The sequence below is a fragment of the Felis catus genome, chromosome D1, assembly GCF_018350175.1.
Source record: "Felis catus isolate Fca126 chromosome D1, F.catus_Fca126_mat1.0, whole genome shotgun sequence".
Classification (NCBI taxonomy): Eukaryota; Metazoa; Chordata; class Mammalia; order Carnivora; family Felidae; genus Felis; species Felis catus.
This window is the reverse complement of record NC_058377.1, coordinates 46,409,619-46,427,250: the sequence shown is the minus strand read 5'-3', so window position 1 is coordinate 46,427,250 and position 17,632 is coordinate 46,409,619. Positions and strand designations below refer to the sequence as shown.

The 17,632-nt window shown below is 37.5% G+C and overlaps 1 pseudogene; it reads left to right on the top strand.

Moving 5' to 3' along the window:
* Positions 1-10,024: 10,024 nt before the first annotated feature.
* Positions 10,025-11,367, top strand: LOC109491935 (annotated as a pseudogene).
* The last annotated feature ends 6,265 nt before the right edge of the window (positions 11,368-17,632 follow it).

Here is a 17,632-nt window from a genome sequence, read left to right as displayed (position 1 = left end):
GGGAGGGGCAGAAAGAGGGAGAGAGAGTCTCCAAGCAGGCTCTATGCTGTCACCACAGAGCCCAATGAAGAGCTTGATCTCATAAACTGTGAGATCATGACCTGAGTCGAAATCAAGAGTTGGACATTTAACTGACTGAACCCCCCAGGTGCCCCAAGAATATAAGTTCTTTCTTTCTGTAGATAATAGCTATGATGTCAATTCAATTCTCAAAGGTTGTGTTTTCACATGTGCAATTGGGGAGTAAACTTGAGATTTGTATTGACTCATACAAAGAATTAGATTACTTTCTCCAGCTCTCTTACTAGAATTTCTCCCTCATTCTTTAGTCCCCTATTCCCAGTCCTCTAGCTATAAAGCCATGATTTTTTTTTTTCCAGAGTTTTGGCTCGTTGTGATGTCTCAAAGTTCCACATGAATGGGCTGAACTTGGAGCAAAGCAGAGAGGGACAAGACAGAATAAAATAACAGATATTATTCCCATTCTTCTGACCACAGGGGTCTGTTTTCCTGGTTTCTCTGGCCACGAGGACAGGGTCTCTCCGGGTCTTAGGTGTTTACAATGTCACCACCACTACTGCTGCTGCTGCCACCCCTGCACAGCTTCATGACTGCTGCTGGCCTTGGGGCACGCCAGGGAGGCTCAAAAAAAGGAACAAAGAGCATTCTCTTCATATTGTCCAGCTCACAAGGGACCTTTTTCCTGGTTCTCTGGATAGAAAGATTTGCCCTTAGGTCAAAGCAAGAGGAGGAATAAATTCACCAGTAAATTCATCACTATGCCAGTCATTCTTCAAGTTTTGACTTCCTTACACAATCTCTCTGCTATTGCTTACTTTTCAGTGTCTTCAGATAGTTGATATTTGTATTCTCTTCAGTTAGGATCAGAGAGAAATCCTGTGGTGAGCTTACTCTATCTTGGCCAGCATCAAAGGTGTTTTATTGTGATTTTGAGTCTTTATTCTTCCTTCTTTTGCCTTTCCACCAAGTCAGGTTGTACTTAAATTTTGTTAGGATAGTGCTTTAGCAGAGATCAAATAACAGTGGCTTAACCAAGACAGAAGTGTATTTTTCTCTCAAGGAACAGTCTAGAGATAAGTAGTCTTAAGATAGTAGGTGGCTCTACTAGGTTCTCCTGTGGTTTCCTCCACTGGGTCAAGGCAACTGCTCCATTTCTTAACATTTCCCAATTAGCAAGTAGGAATAAAGGGGCAGGGGAACAAGTGTGCATTTTTTAAAGGAGTATAAATTGGAAGTGGCACCATTATTTCTGTCCATGGTCCATTGACCAGAATTTAATCACATGGCCCCACTGTGCTGTAAGGGAACTTGGGAAATGAAGTCTCTAACTTGGTGGTGATGTCTAGTGAAAAAGTAAGGGAATGCTAGTACTAAATATGGGGAAAATGGAACACAGGGGACACTGCCAGTCTGCCATAACCTGAAATTTTGGGGGGAGGGAGCTACAAAATAAATGACAATGCTAGCAAAAATATTTTAAAAACCTTTTAAAAATGTAAACCTAGGGGCGCCTGGGTGGCACAGTCGGTTAAGCGTCCGACTTCAGCCAGGTCACGATCTCGCGGTCCGTGAGTTCGAGCCCCGCGTCAGGCTCTGGGCTGATGGCTCGGAGCCTGGAGCCTGTTTCCGATTCTGTGTCTCCCTCTCTCTCTGCCCCTCCCCGTTCATGCTCTGTCTCTCTCTGTCCCAAAAATAAATAAAAACGTTGAAAAAAAAAATTAATAAAAAAAAATGTAAACCTATAAAATAAGTCCCCAGAGGCAAACACAAAGAGCAAGATTCTAAGCAGCAAGGATCTGTGATCTGAGTCTTTTAAAATAATACTTAAGATTTTTTTTTATGTGGAATTATTTCAAACTTGCAGAGAAGATTCAAGAATGTTAAAAAATATCCTGGGGTGCCTGGGTGGCTCAATTGGTTACGTGTCTGATTTTAGCTCAGGTCATGATCTCACAGTTTGTGAGTTTGAGCCCCATGTCTGGCTGTGTGCTAACAGGTCATAGCCTGGAACGTGTTTCAGATTTTGTGTCTCCCTCTCTCTCTTCCCCTCCCCTGCTTGCACTCTCTCTCTCTCTCTCTCAAAAATAAATAAACATTAAAAAATTAAAAAATATATATCCTCCTGTCCTCCTTACCCCCAGCCAGAACTAAAAGCAAGCAAGTTGCTGACATATGCCTTATCAATTCTGAATACTTTAGGATATGATACCTTATGAATAAGGATATTCTCCCATAAAACCACAATATAATCGCCAAAATCAGAAAATTAATATTGATTCATTGTTACTATACAATTAAAAGACTCAATTCAGATTTTTCCAGTTGTCCCAATGATGTCCTTCTAAGCAAAAGGATCCAAATCTATAATAATGTGTTACATTTAGTTGCCATTATCTCTTTAATATCCTTCAACCTGGAACAGTCTTCAGCATTTACTTGACTTCCATGGCTGACACCCTTGATTTCAGTCCTTCCATTTGGATTTGTCAGATTTTTCCTCATCATAAAATTCCATTAACATATTTTTTGTCAGAAATATCACAGGTGGGATGCTATGTTCCTTGCAATCCTCCTATCAGGTGGTACACAATTCAATTTGTTCCATTACTAGTCATGTTAATTTTGTTCATTTGATTAAGGGATGCCTGCCAAGTTTAGCACTCTCTTTTTTAACAAATTGGTTTTTTTGTGGTAGGTAATTTGGAATGTAAATAAATATCCCATTCCTTATCAACTTTCACCCACTAGTTCTAGCATCTATTGATATTTTTTTTGCTAAATGAATAATTATGATAATGATTGCTAAATACAGGGCTTTTTAAATTCTACCATTCCTGTTACATTATTAGTTGGCATTCTACTCTAAGGCAAAGTGTTTGCTTCTATTTAGTGTATTAGCATAGACTTAAGGGTATCTATTTTATTCAGTGCATTGATAAAATCATGACCAATGGGAGCCCTTAAAACTGGCTTCTATGCTTTTACAGATCTTAGAATGGTTCTATAGAGTTCCTTGCATATTCCTAACCTAGTTCTCCCTTTGTTAACATCTTCTATTTCTATGATACTTTAGTCATAACTAAGGAACCAACATTGGTACTTTACCATGAACTAAACTTCATACTTTACTCACATTGCACTGGTTTAACCCTAACATCCTTTTTCTCTTCCAAGATCCCATCCACATTACATTTAGTTGTGATCCCGTCCGCGTAACATTTAGGTCTCTTTAGGTCTCTTTAAACTCCCTTGGTTTGTTTTCTCTGTCCTTTTGGCATATTCCTATCATTCTTTGAAAACTTTCTTGCTGTCATAACAAGGTATGTTCCAGGCAACTCTTGTATTTTTCCTGCCTTAGCTCTGAAACCAGCCATTTCTTTAAGGAGACTTGGTTCCTTTTAATGGAGAATGGTATTAAGAAACCATGATATGAGTGCTAGTTGTTCTCATTGCTAGTGGGATGTCATTGTTTCAGGCTGTCTTTGCTCTCTGTGGATGAAGCTGGGGAATTCTCACACACACACACACACACACACACACACACACACACACACACATCTGTATCACCATAACTCTTTCCTCTGTGTTAAGAGTTCACACAGATACAACCAATTCAATTCAAAATCCTAGAGTTATTTCTACTTTTCTCCCTTTCTGTATTTGTAACTCCTATCTGACAGTGAGAACTGATCCCCATTATCCCCAATGTATTATTATTGGATAAATACTTACGTATATGTCCTCTCCACTCTGCTTGGGCTTTGTATGAGGCTGCTACTACCACCCCTACTGTTGCTTGAAAGCCCTACTCCCCCAACCCCAGACTCTAGTATCCTCTGAACCCCTGTACAGACAACTGCCTTGCTCCACTCCATCTAGTGAACTGAGTTATTATAGAAGAAATTAAGAAAGGAAAAAGGAAGAAAAGAGAGAAGAGGGAAGGAAGAGGAAAGAAGGAAGAAATTGAGCTTTATTATTGTAGGCCATGCATAGGCCAGGAAACAAATCCTAGACATTTTATTTTTCTTGAAGTTTGGTTGACACACAATGCTATATTGGTTTCAGGTGTACAACATAGTGATTTGACAACTGTATGTTATATAGTTCACCACAAATTGTAGCTACCATCTGTCAGTATACAATGCTATTACAATACCATTCACTATATTCCCTCTGCTGAACATTTCATCCCCATGACGTACTCATTCGATAATTGGAATGAATGGGAGTCTCTACCTCTCAATCCCCTTCACCCATTTTGCCCATGCCCCCACTCCCTTCCCCTCTGAAAACCACCAGTTCGTTCTCTGTATTTATGGGTCTGTTTCTGCTTTTAAAATTTTTGAGTTTAATTAACATATATTGTTATATTGTTGCATACATTGTTATATTAGCTTCAGATGTACAACATATTGATTCAACATTTCTATACATGACTCACAAAACAGTGTTGGCACTATCTGTTACCATACAATGTTATTATGATATTATTGACTATATTCCCTATGCTATACTTTGCATCTTCATGACTTAATTTATTCTGTAACTGGAAGTTTGTACCTCTTAATCCCCTTTATTTGTTTTACCCATTCCTTTCCCATATCCTCTCTAGCAACCACTGGTTTGTTCTTTGTATTTAAGTCTTTCTTTGTTTTGTTTTTTAGATTCCACACATAAGTGAAATTACATGGTAGTTGTCTTTCTCCGTCTGACTTATTTCACTTAGTATAATACCCTCTAGGTTCATCCATGTTGTTACAAATGGCAAGATCTCATTCTTTTTTATGGCTGAGTAATATTCCATCGCATATATATACCACTTCTTCTTTATCCATTCATCTATCATTGGACACTTAGATTGCTTCCATATCTTGGCTATTGTACATAATGCTGCAATAAGCATAGGACCACATATATGTTTTTGAATTAGTGTTTGCATTTTCTTTGGATAAATACCCAAAGGAAGAATTATTGGATCATATGATATTCTTATTTTTAATTTTTTGAGGAATGTCCATAATGTTTTCCATAGTGGCTGCACCAGTTTACATCCCCACCAACAGTGTTCAAGGGTTTATTTTCCTCCACATTCTTGCCAGACTTGTTATTTTTTGTCTTTTTGATACTAGCCATTCTGACAGGTGTAAGGTGATATCTCATTGTGGGTTTGATTTGCATTTCCCTGATGATTAGTGATTTGAGCATGCTTTCAGGTGTCTGTTGGCCCTCTGTATGTCTTTTTTTGAAAAACACCTTTTCAGGTCCTCTGCCCATTTTAAAATTGGATTATTTGGTGTGTGTGTGTTGTGTGTGTGTGTGTGTATGTGTGTGTGTGTGTTGTAGAAGTTTTTTTTTTAATATATATTTTGGATATTAACTCCTTATAGGATATATCATTTGCAAATATCTTCTCCCATTCAGTAGGTTGTCTTTTAATTCTGTTGATGGTTTTCTTCACTGTGCAAAAGCTTTTTTTAAAAAAATGTTTATTTATTTTGAGAGAGAGAGAGAGAGAGAGAACATCCCAAGCAGGCCCCGTACTATCAGAATAGAGCCTGATGTGGGGCTTGATCTCATGAAATGTGTGATCATTACTTCAACCGAAATCAAGAGTTAGATGCTTAACCAACTGAGCAACCCAGGCACCCAAAAGCATTTTATTTCTGTATTCTCCCAATAGTTTATTTCTGCTTTTGTTTCCCTTGCTTAAGAAGACATATATAGAAACATGTTTCTAAGATTGATGTCAAAGAGACTACTTACCTATGTTTTCTTCTAGTACTTATAGGTTTCAGGCCTCACATTTAGGCATTTAATCTATTTTGAGTTAATATTTGTGTAAAGTGTAAGAAAGTGGTCTAGTTTCATTGTTTTGCATGTAGCAGTCCAGTTTTCCCAGCACCATTTATTGAAGAGACTATCTTTTCCCCATTGTGTGTTCTTGCCTCTTTTGTCATAAATTACATGACCATATATGTGTGGTGTTATTTCTGGACTCTGTTTTGTTCCATTGATATAGGTGTCTATTTTGATTATAACGGGTCTGTAGTATACCTTGAAATGTGGGATTTTGATATCCATAGTTTTTTTGTTCTTTCTCAAGATTGCTTTGGCTATTTGTGGTCTTCTGTTGTTCCATACAAATTTTAGTATTTGTTCTGGTTTAGTGAAAAATGCTGTTGATATTGATAAGAATTACATTGAATGTAATTGCTTTCAGTAGTATGGATATTTTAACAATGTTTGTTCTTCCAATCCACGAGTATGGAATATCTTTCCATTTGTTTGTATCATCTTCAGTTTTCTTTTTCAGTGTCTTAGGGTTTTCAGAGTATAGATTTTTTGCCTCTTTGGTCAAATTTATTCCCAGGTATTTCCTTCTATTTGGTGCAATTTTAAATAGAATTGTTTTCTGAATTTCACTTTCTGCTATTCTTTTATTGGTATATAGAAATGCAACAGATTTCTGTGTTAATTTTGTATCCTACAACTTTACTAAGTTCACTTATTCTAACAGATTTTGGTGGAATCTTCAGGATTTTCCATGTATGATATTATGTCATCAGCAAAAAGTGACAGATTAACTTCTTCCTTACTAGTCTGGATATCTTTTCTTTCTTTTTCTTGTCTTATTACTGTGGCTAAGACTTCCAGTACTATGTTGAATAAAAGTGGTGAGAGTGGACATTCTTGTCTTATTCCTGATCTTAAAGGAAAAGTTCTCCATTTTTCAGCATTAAGGATGATGTTACCTGTGGATTTGCCATAAATGGTCTTTATTATGTTGAGTATATTCCCTCTAAATCCACCTTAAGAGTTTTTATCATGAACAGATGTTGAATTTTGACAAGTGCTCTTTCTGCATATATTGAGATGATCATATGATTTTTATCCTTTATCTTTATTAATGTAGTGTATTGTGTTGATTGATTTGCAAGTATTGAACCATTCTTGCATCCCCTGAATAAATTCTACTTTATCATAGTGAACGAGCTTTTTAATGTATTATTGAATGTGGTTTGCTAATTACTTTGTTGAAGATTTTTACATATATGTTCATCAGGGATATTGGCCTATAGTTTTCTTTTTTGTACTGTCTGTTTTTGGTATCATGGTTATGCTCAAAAAGTAGATATTTATTTATTTGTTTATTTTTAAATGTTTAGTTTTGAGAGACAGAGCATGAATGGTGGAGGGACAGAGAGAGAGAGAGAGAGAGAGAGAATCCCAAGCAGGCTCTGCGCTGTCAGCTTAGAATCCCTGTTGTAAGACTCTAACTCTAAAGTTCTCTTTGGGCCAGCAAAAGAGCAGGATAGAGGATGAAAAACAAGAGATGGCTAATGTCCAGGAGAAGACAAGAGCCCCGAATAAGGGTCCTTGCCCTGTTTATTAAGATCAGAAGGATTACAAACGTGATGGGCATGTACAAAGAGACAAAGAAACTGGGAACATTAACTTGCGGATGTGAGGGAAAAGGGGGTTTTGAAGATATAAGGGGTTTGGGTTTGGGTCAATATAAAACAAAATCCTGGCGCCGAGCAGATGGGCAGATGGTTGATAACAGCAGATAGGAGGTGCCATGTCTGTTTATCTTAGCTAGCCGAGGGGATAAGACAGATAGGGGAAATAATCTCAGGGTTAACAAGGCACCTTTTCTTTTGTTAACCATCTCCATTCTGGGCTGCTTCGCCTGCAGTGCAGTGGTCTATAGTCCAATTTATCTGTTTGCCTGACTTGGTCTTTGTCTTCTGTGAAAGCAGCTTTCTGCTAAAGTACTAAATTGGGGGGCACTTCCACCCTGAACGCCTAAACTTGCTTATCTCATATACCTTTGTATTGGGTGCCTTTGTGCCCCTCTCTATTCTGGAGCCTTTGCTCCTCCCTCTCTATTCTGGGGGGTGCAGAGCCTTTGTACCTCCCTATTCTGGGGTGCTAATCTTGTTTACCCAAACTTGGGTGAGAGCATCTTATGGTTTTGTACTTCTTTATGCCTTGTTAACCCATTGGTGTAAGCCTGGGGAATTCCTAAGCTTATTTCCTACAGAGTCCAATGTGGGGCTTGATCTTATGAGATGATGACCTGAGCTGAAATCAAACGTCAGATGCTTAACTGACTGAGCCACCCAAGTACCCCATCAAACACTAGACATTTTAGAGAATTCTATGGCTATTACAGAGTAAATCTGAAAACAAGGAATGTCTTCAAAGGGCTAATAAAATATATGTCAATGTAAAATTAAATACCTATCAAAACTATTAAGAATGAAACCCAAATAAGAGAATTTTAGAAAAAAAAACTTATTAAAGCTTTTGGAAATGCTCCTGGATAAAAGATGCTCTTGGATAAAAAAAATAACCTTATAAGAGAGAGTAGAGATGCAAGGAAGGAATAGTGAACGTAGAAACTGATCACTTATATTGGGCAAATTTAAGCAAAGACTTTTTGTAAACATTGTAATTTGTGGGGTTAAAAAATGCTTGACAATATTAATATTTAAAGCTGTTGAGGGGTACCTGGGTGGCTCACTAGGTTAAGCATCCAACTCTTGATTTTGGCTCAGGTCATGATCTCATGGCTCATGAGATTGAGCCCTGAATTGGGCTCTGAGCTGACAGCTTGGAGCCTGCTTAGGATTCTCTCTCTACCCCTCCCCTACTCACGTGCATGTGCACTCTTTCTCTGCCAAAGAAAAAACCAATATATGTATGTGTATGTGTGTGTGTGTGTGTGTGTGTGTGTGTGTGTGTGTGTATACCATGTTGAATTCCTTCAAGACATGAGAAAGGATTTTGAATGTTTGACTTCTTCTAAGCTATTTAAGTAGTAAAAGAATAAAAATAAAATATATGATAGGACACATATATATTAGAGAGTTAGACTCTAGAGCCAGAATTTCAGGATTCAAATATCAGCCCTGACATTTACTACTATGTAACTTAGGGGAAAAAAACTTTTCTGCACCTAGGTTTTATTTGTTTTTTAAATCAGAGATATGGAAATAAAGAATATGTAATTTATACGGTTGTTGTACCACTTGAATTTACATAAAGCCATTTAGATTTAGAAGAGTGTCTAAACTATAATAATTGCTGACAAGTTTGAACCACAATCACAACATTCCAACACAGTAGAGGAATTAGCATATGGATTTAGAAGAGAAAAACCTTAATCCAAAAGAAATCAAGAAGGATAAAAAAGAGATAAATATGTCAAATAGCACAAAACGAGAGCAAAAACAGCAAATATAGTAATGATTAACAATGTAAAATAATACAACAACATAAATTAATTTTCTTCAGGTAAAAAACTAATATTGTCAGACTGGATTAAAGAAAAAATCTAGCAATGTGTTCCCAAAAGCCAGCTAAAACATGAAACAAATGATAAAAGGTTTATCAGTCAAAGTCAATGGAATGGATGGGATTCTTCCTCCAGTACCTTCCCTTTCCTGCCCATCATAGTCCACTTCTGTGTCTCTTTTCAGCTTCTTTCAGGATTTGTTTCACGCCCACCCCCACCCATCCCCTCACACCCTCCCGTGTCCCTCCCACCTCCTTCCTAGGGAGAGGAAGGAAGCTCAGGGTCCCCCATGCCTCTCTTCCTCAACCAGCACTGGTAGTGAGGTCCGCTGTGAGGAAGGCCTCACGCTCAAAGCTTCTTGTGGCAGCTTCTTGTGCCCCTCCCCACTCCTGTGATTGGTGGAGAGGAGCACACGTCACACCAGCTGTGAAAGTGAGCTCTTGCAATGCAAGAACACCTGAATGCCTGCGGATTGGCTTCTTGGAGGCTGGCGCATAGTAGGGCCAGGTGTCCAGTCGCTGCTGCCCCAGGACAACCACTGCAGCTTCCTGCCCTGCAGTCAAGGCCACCGCTGCCCCCTGTGTCGCTTCCATGGGAACAGTTGTATGATTAAGCCACAGTCTTTAATGAGTAAACGGGTGCCTTTCTGTGGTACTCTTGGTCACACATTTATGGAGTTTCTGAGGGGCCCCAGAGATTACTGCCAGGCACAGCACAACCTTTATGAAGACAAGTGAACTGGAGAGATTCATACTACTGCACCAAGAAACCTCCATAAGAGCCCTTATCCTGGGCACAGAAGTGCACAGTTGACATCATCAGAGCATTTTACAAGAATTTTGACCTGGATGGGGTAAACCTGGGTGCACATCCTTTCCATGGACTCAGTATACTGAACTGAGGGATTATTTCCTGTTAGGTTCATTTCATTTCCTGTTACTCTCTACTACATATTTAAATCATTGAGAATTTCCAGTGGAATATATTAGAGGATACTTTGTTTGCTTTACATAATTTCTGTATTCAAAACTTTAAAACATTTTTTTGTAACCGTATTGAATATTTTAACTAAATTAACATGGCTCCAATAAACCGGCCAGCCCTGGTGGAAGTCACATACAGGAACATGAAATTTCTTATTACACACAGTCCAACCAGTGCAACCTTCGACAAATTTATAGAAGAACTTAAGGAATATGGAGTTACTACAATAGTAAGAGTATGTGAAGCAACTACAACACTGCTCTTGTGGAGAAAGAAGGCATCCAGGTGCTGGATTGGCCTTTTGATGTTGGTTCATCACCATCTAACCAGATTGTTGAGGACTGGTTAAGTCTTGTCAACATTAAATTTCGTGAAGAACCTGGTTGTTGTATTGATGTTCACTGTGTTGCAGGTCTTGGGAGAACCCCAGTGCTTGTTGCCCTAGCACTAATTGAAGGTGGAATGAAAAATGAACATGCAGTACAGTTTATAAGACAAAAGCGGCGTGGAGCTTTTAACACTAAGCAACTTCTGTATTTGGAGAAATACTGTTCTAAAATGCGGCTGTGCTACAAAGCCTCCAGTGGTCATAGAAACAATTGTTACATTCAATAAAACTTGGCTGCCTGATGCTGTTGCCTTGGAAATGGAACTTGAGACAGGACTTAATTATCGTACATATTAGCCAACATGTAGGCTTAATGAATGACAAGTCTAATGAAGCTTCCATAGGAATATTGAAAAAGGAGCAAGCTTGACAGAATTGCAGCCTCTATGTTTGGCTTACTACTATTCCCATGCCAGAAATAATATGTAAGAAATTGAGAGATTAGGTGCCAAAATATCCAGCACAATACTTGTGTATTTTTAGTATCATGCAGAATTAAAATCCTAGATTATGAATAGCACTGGAAACCATATGTGGTTTATTCCTTTAGTCATTTCAAATATTGCCAATAGGGCCTATGTGGTTATTCATGTTTGCCACCCTACAAGCATACTGATATACATCAGGTTTTAGCAAAAATTGATTTTATTGGATTCTTACCAAGGCTTATGGGGATTATTTAATGTCTTTCTATAAAGCTCATTTTGTGCTGTTATGAATGCCTCCATTTTGAAAAATCACAAATGTGTGGTTAAAAGTTCATATAAAATATATGTTGTACAGAAGCACATGTGTGTAATGTCTTCAGACAAAAAAGCCTTACAGTTACTTTATGTTTACAGTTGGGGTACAACTTAGAGGAAGAGGGCCTGAAGACAGAGTGGGAGGAGGCTATGAAATATCTCCAGTAAAGTGTTGCCTTTGTCTTGTGCAGGATGTATAGAATAGGTCTTTTATTTAGTTAAAAATTAAGGCTGGGATGCTTTGTAGCTAAAATATTTCTTATTTATAATACTTCTGAAATCTTGCAATTCTTCATATCTATTGGAAGTTGTTTATTAACTATTTTTCTTTGAGGCATATTTTTTCTTGTCTTCCAATCAAAAAAGAAGTGAGTTTCCGATAATGAAGTGATCAAGCATCTAATATTTTATATGCTTTTTGAACTCAGTAAATTCGTATTTGGATACCTGGATACTTTGTTCTATTATGTGATTGATAAAATGATGACATGTATTAATGCTAGTTTAACCATATATTCATACCATCTGGGAATATAGTTCTGGAGGAGAAATAATTTCAGTGTTCACCATTCGGCAGCCAGTAGAAGAGCTTAACCGTCTGAATAAATAATGAATTGCAGAAGAAAGAGGCAAGATGGTAGAGCTGTGTTGATATTAGTAAAAGTAGAAGCAAAGGCATTACTAGAGATAACAAAAATCATTAAAGTTTCAAGTTTCATTTCACCAGGAAGTCAGAACAATTCTAAACTTAATGCATCAAACAACATTGGTCCAAAATGTATAAAGCAAATATGGAGAGAACTACAAGGAAAATTGACAAGTTTATGATAGTGATGGGAAATTTCACTATTTTTCAGAAACAGTTCAAGTAGAAAAAAATCAGTAAGGATACAGATTTGAACAAAACAATTAACAGGCTTGGTCCCATGACAATATAAGGGGCATTACATTGAACAGTAAGAATCCATATTATTTTTAAGAGTACATGAAATATTTCATTACATTTGACAATAAAAATTTCAGAAAATTTAACAATATATAAGTAATATAAATAAGATAAATAACTTCTTGGACTACAGTTCAATATCCATACATTTGGAGTTTTGAGAATCTGTGTCTAGAGCTTTCTACTTCTGGATGGGGTGTGGTAGGTTGTGGCATTCCACCACCCACCCTGCAACAACCAGAAAAATATGGAAAAATTTAAAAAGTAGTATGTTTGAAGACATATGAGAACTGTGAAAGCAACAAGAACTAGGTGAATAGGAATTCCAGAGAGGGAGGAGCTCTCCTGAGGTGAGTGGCCATCTCCTCCCCCACCCCCCTTCCCCAATGGTAGCATTTACAGGCTCTGGACGTGGTCTAAGAATCAGGTGTGGTCCATGAGGTGGGTCTCTACCCATGTTGCAAGTTGTGGTCCTCAGAAAACATATACTAAATCTGAGGTTTGCATTTGGAGATTTATTGGGGAGTCGTCTCAACACCTTTGAGGGAGCAAAAGAACGAGGGAGTGGTAGAACTTGTTGAATGGTGATACATACAGTTGCAAAACTGGCCTTAGCCAATCTTGCAGGGAGGTCTGAAGCTATAATAGCTATTTAAAGATAGTCCTCAGTAGAGGTGAAAGAGTTGAATCTTTGGACTTTAACGAGTCATTGGATGCAGGTTGTCCCTGAGGATGAGGCATAACCTTTCTTTAGTCAAGTGCAATCCCCAGAAGGGGAATACAGCTGTGAACCTTCAGCTGGTAATACTTGTGGCAGCTTGGGGAATGAGTGTTTCAGACCTGCAGAGGGACCTGGGTGGTGCAGCCACAGTGTCCACTATACTAAATGATACTTGCTGAGTTCTGGGGCTATGTATGAGAGCCTGGGAAGTTAGAATGAAGACTTAAAAGAGGGGAATCTCCCTTAATCTCATAGTGCTTAAGAGACAAAGTCTTATTAGAAGAGGTTCTAATCTTCACCAACACTTAATATCTTTTTTTATTATAGCGTTTTTGGTAAGTGTGAAGTGGTATTCCTTTGGGGTTTTAATTTTCATATGACCAGTAATGTTAAGCATCTTTTCATGTGTGTGTTAGCCATTCATGTATCTTTTGTAGTAATATGTCGATTCAAAGATGTCTACTTTCTCAATTGTGTCATTTTGTCTTCTTATTGAGCTGTAAAAATTTTTCATGTATTCTGGATCCAATGCTTCTATCAGATATATAATTTGCAAGTATTTTCTCTTAGTCTGTTGCTTTTTTTTCTCTCTTAATTGTATGTTTCAAAGGCAAAACTTAAAAAAATGAATTATAATTTATCAATTTTTCTTTTATAAATCATGTTTTAAATTGTATCTAAGAACTCTCCTCAGCCACAGAGAGTTTTCTGCTATATTTTCTTCAGAAGTTTTATAGTTTTAGCTCTTACATTTAGGTCTATGATCTATTTTGGGTTAATTTCTGTGTATGGTGTGAGGTAAATGTCTACTTTTTTGTGGCATGTGGGTATTCATTTGTCACAGCATCATTTATTCAAAGACTATCCTTTCCCCCACTGAATTATCTTTGTAGCTTTGTTGAAAATCAATTTGGCATACAAATAAGGATTTAGTTGTGAATTCTCAATTATTTTCTATTGATCTACATAACCACACAGTCTTCATCACTGTAGCTTTATAGGAAGTTTTGAAATTGGATAGTGTACTTTTTTTGTGTGGCTATTTTAAGTGTTTATTTCTTTTTGAGGTGGGGGGAGCACAAGTGGGGAATGGGCAGAGAGGGAGACATGGAATCTGAAGCAGGCTCTAGGCTCCAACCTGCCAGCACACAGCCCAACATGGGGCTGGAACTCACGAACTGCAAGATCATGACCTGAGCCAAACTTGGACACTCAACCGAATGAGCCACCCAGGCGCCCCTGGCTATTTTAGGTCCTTTGCATTTCCATATACATTTTAGGATTAGTCTGTCAATTAAAAAAAGCCTGAAAGGATTTTGATAGATACAATATTGAATTTATAGATAATTTGGAGAGAATTGCAGCCTTGACAATATTGTTTTCAAATCCATGAATATGGAACATCTTTCCATTTACTTAGATCTTCTTTAATTTCTATCAGCAGTATTTTGTAATTTTCAGTATACACGACTTGCACTTCTTAATTTCCTAAGTTTTTTTTTTTTTGATGCTATTATGACTGGAATGATTCTCTTAATTTTATTCTAGATTGCTTATTGCTAATATATAAAAATACAGGCAATTTTTATATATTGACCTTGCATCCTATGATCTTTGTAAACTGATTTGTTAGGAGAGGGAGAGAACGATTGAGAGTGACATAAAGGGTTCTTTATATTCTTTGGTATTTACTACATACTGGATTATGTCATCTGTGAATAAAGGCAGTTCTACTTTTTATTTCCAACCTGGATGCCTTTAATTTCTTTTTCCTTCTTTATTTAACTGGCTAGACCCTCCACGTTGACCAGAAGTGGTGACAACATCTTTGACTTGTTCCAGGTCTTATAGAGAAACTATTCATTCTTTCACCATTAAGTATGATGTTAACTGCTGGATCTTCATCAGGTTGAGGAGGTTCTCTTCTATTTCTAGTTTGTTGAAAGTTTTATCATAAATGGATGTTAGAGGGGTGCCTAGGTGGCTCAGTCAGTCAAGCATCCAACTTCAGCTCAGGTCATGATCTCACAGTTCATGGGTTTGAGCCATGCATCAGGCTCTGTGCTGACAGCTCAGACTCTGGAGCCTGCTTAGGATTCTGTGTCTCCCTTTCTCTCTGCCCCTCCCCGGCTCACACTCACACACACACACACACACACACACACACACACACACACACACTCACTCTCTCTCTCTCTCTCTCTCTCTCTCTCTCTCTCTCTCTCTCTCTCAAAAATAAATAAACAGTAAAAAATTATAAAAAAATGGATGTTGGACTTTTTCAAATACTTTTCCCACATCCATTGACATGATCTTGTGGTTTTTATCCTTCACTCTATTAATATCATGTACTAAGATGAACAATTTTTAAATGTTAAAACAACTTTGCATTCCTGGGATAAATCTCCCTTCTTCATTGTGCATAATTCTTCTATATGGATGGATTTAGTTTGCTAATATTTTTCTCTTTCTTTTCTTTAAAATTTTTATTCTCCAATGCTCTCCCTTTCTTTTCTTTAAATTTAAATTCAAGTTAGTTAACATATAATGTAGTTATGTCTCAGGAGTAGAATTTAGTGATTCATCTCTTACATATAACACCCAGTGCTCATCCCAACAAGTGCCTTCCTTAATGCCTATCATGCATTTAGCCCACCCTCATCCATCTCCCCTTCCAGCAACCCTCAGTTTGTTCTCTGTATTTAAGAGTCTCTTATGATTTGCCTTCCTCTCTGTTTTTATGTTATTTTATTTTTCCTTCCCTTCCCCTATGTTCTTCTGTTTTGTTTCTTAAATTCCACTTATGAGTGAAATCCTATGATATTTGTCTTTCTCTGACTTATTTCACTTAGCATAATATACTCTAGTTTCACCCACATTGTTGCAAAGGGCAAGATTTTATTCTTTTTGATCACTGCTTAATATTCCATTGTGTATATATACATCTTTATCCCTTCATCAGTCAATGGATAGTTGGGCTCTTTGCGTAATTTGGTTATTGTTGATAGCACTGCTGTAAACATTGCCCTTTGGAATCAGAATTTTTATATCCTTTGGATAAATACCTAGTAGTGCAGTTGCTGGCCCATAGGGTAGTTATATTTTTAATTTTTTCAGGAACCTCCATACTGTCGTCCAGAGTGGCTGCACCAGTTTGCATTCCCAGCAACAGTGTAAAAAAGTTTCCCTTTATTCGCATCCTCACCAATATTTGTTGTTTCCTGAGTTGTTAATTTTAGCCATTCTGACAGGTGTGGGATGGTATCTCATTATGTTGTTGTTTTTTTAATTTTTTAAAATTTTTAAAATATTTCTATTTTTAACGTTTATTCATTACTGAGAGATAGAGACTGAGCATGAGCAGGGGAGAGGCAGAGAGAGGGGAAGACACAGAATCCGAAGCAGGCTCCAGGCTCTGAGCTGTCAGCACAGAGCCTGATGTGGGGCTCAAACTCACAAACTGTAAGATCATGACCTGAGCTGAAGTCAGCTGCCCAATCGACTGAGCCACACAGGCGCCCCTCTCATTGTGGTTTCGATGTGCATTTCCTTGATGACAAGTGATATTGAGCATCCTTTCATGTGTCTGTTAGCCATCTGGATATCTTCTTTGGAAAAATGTCTATTCATGTCTTTTGCCCATTTCTTTGCTGGATTATTTGTTTTTTTGGGTGTTGAGTTTGATAAGTTCTTTATAGATTTTGGATATTCTTTCCTGCTTTGTCAAAGATCAGTTGGCCATATGTTTGTGGATGCATTTCTGGGTTTTCTGTTCTGTTCCATTGATCTATGTGTCTGTTTTTGTGTCAGTACCATACTGTCTTGATGATTAAAGCTTTGTAATACAGTTTGAAGTCTGGAATTGTGAATGCCTCCAGTTTTGGTTTTCTTTTTTCAATATTACTTTGGCTCTTCAGGGTCTTTTCTTGTTCCATACAAATTTTAGATTTGTTCTAGCTCTGTGAAGAATGTTGGTGTTATTTTGAAAGGGATTGCATTGAATACTACTTTGGTGGATAGTATTGACATTTTAACAATATTTGTTCTTCCAATCCATGGAAGAACATGGAATGTTTTTCCACGTGTGTTTTCTTCAATTTCTTTGATAAGCATTCTATAGTTTTCAGCATACCGATCTTTTACCTCTTTGGTTAATTTATTCCTAAATATCTTAATGTTTTTGGTGCAACTGTAAATGGGATTGATTCCTTGATTTCTCTTTCTGCTGCTTTATTATTGGTGTATAGACATGCTACCGATTTCTGTATGTTGATTTTATATCCTGTATCTTTGCTGAATGCATGTATCAATTCTAGCAGTTTTTTGGTGGAGTCTGTCAGGTTTTCCATGTAGAGTGTCATGTCGTCTGTGGAGAGTGAAAGTTTGACTTCTTCTTTGCTGATTTGTATGCCTTTTATTTCTTTTTTGTTGTCTGATTGCTAAGGTTAGGGCTTCCAGTACTATCTTGAACAACAGTGGTGAGAATGGACATCCCTGTGTGTTCCTGACCTTAGGGGGAAAGCCTTCA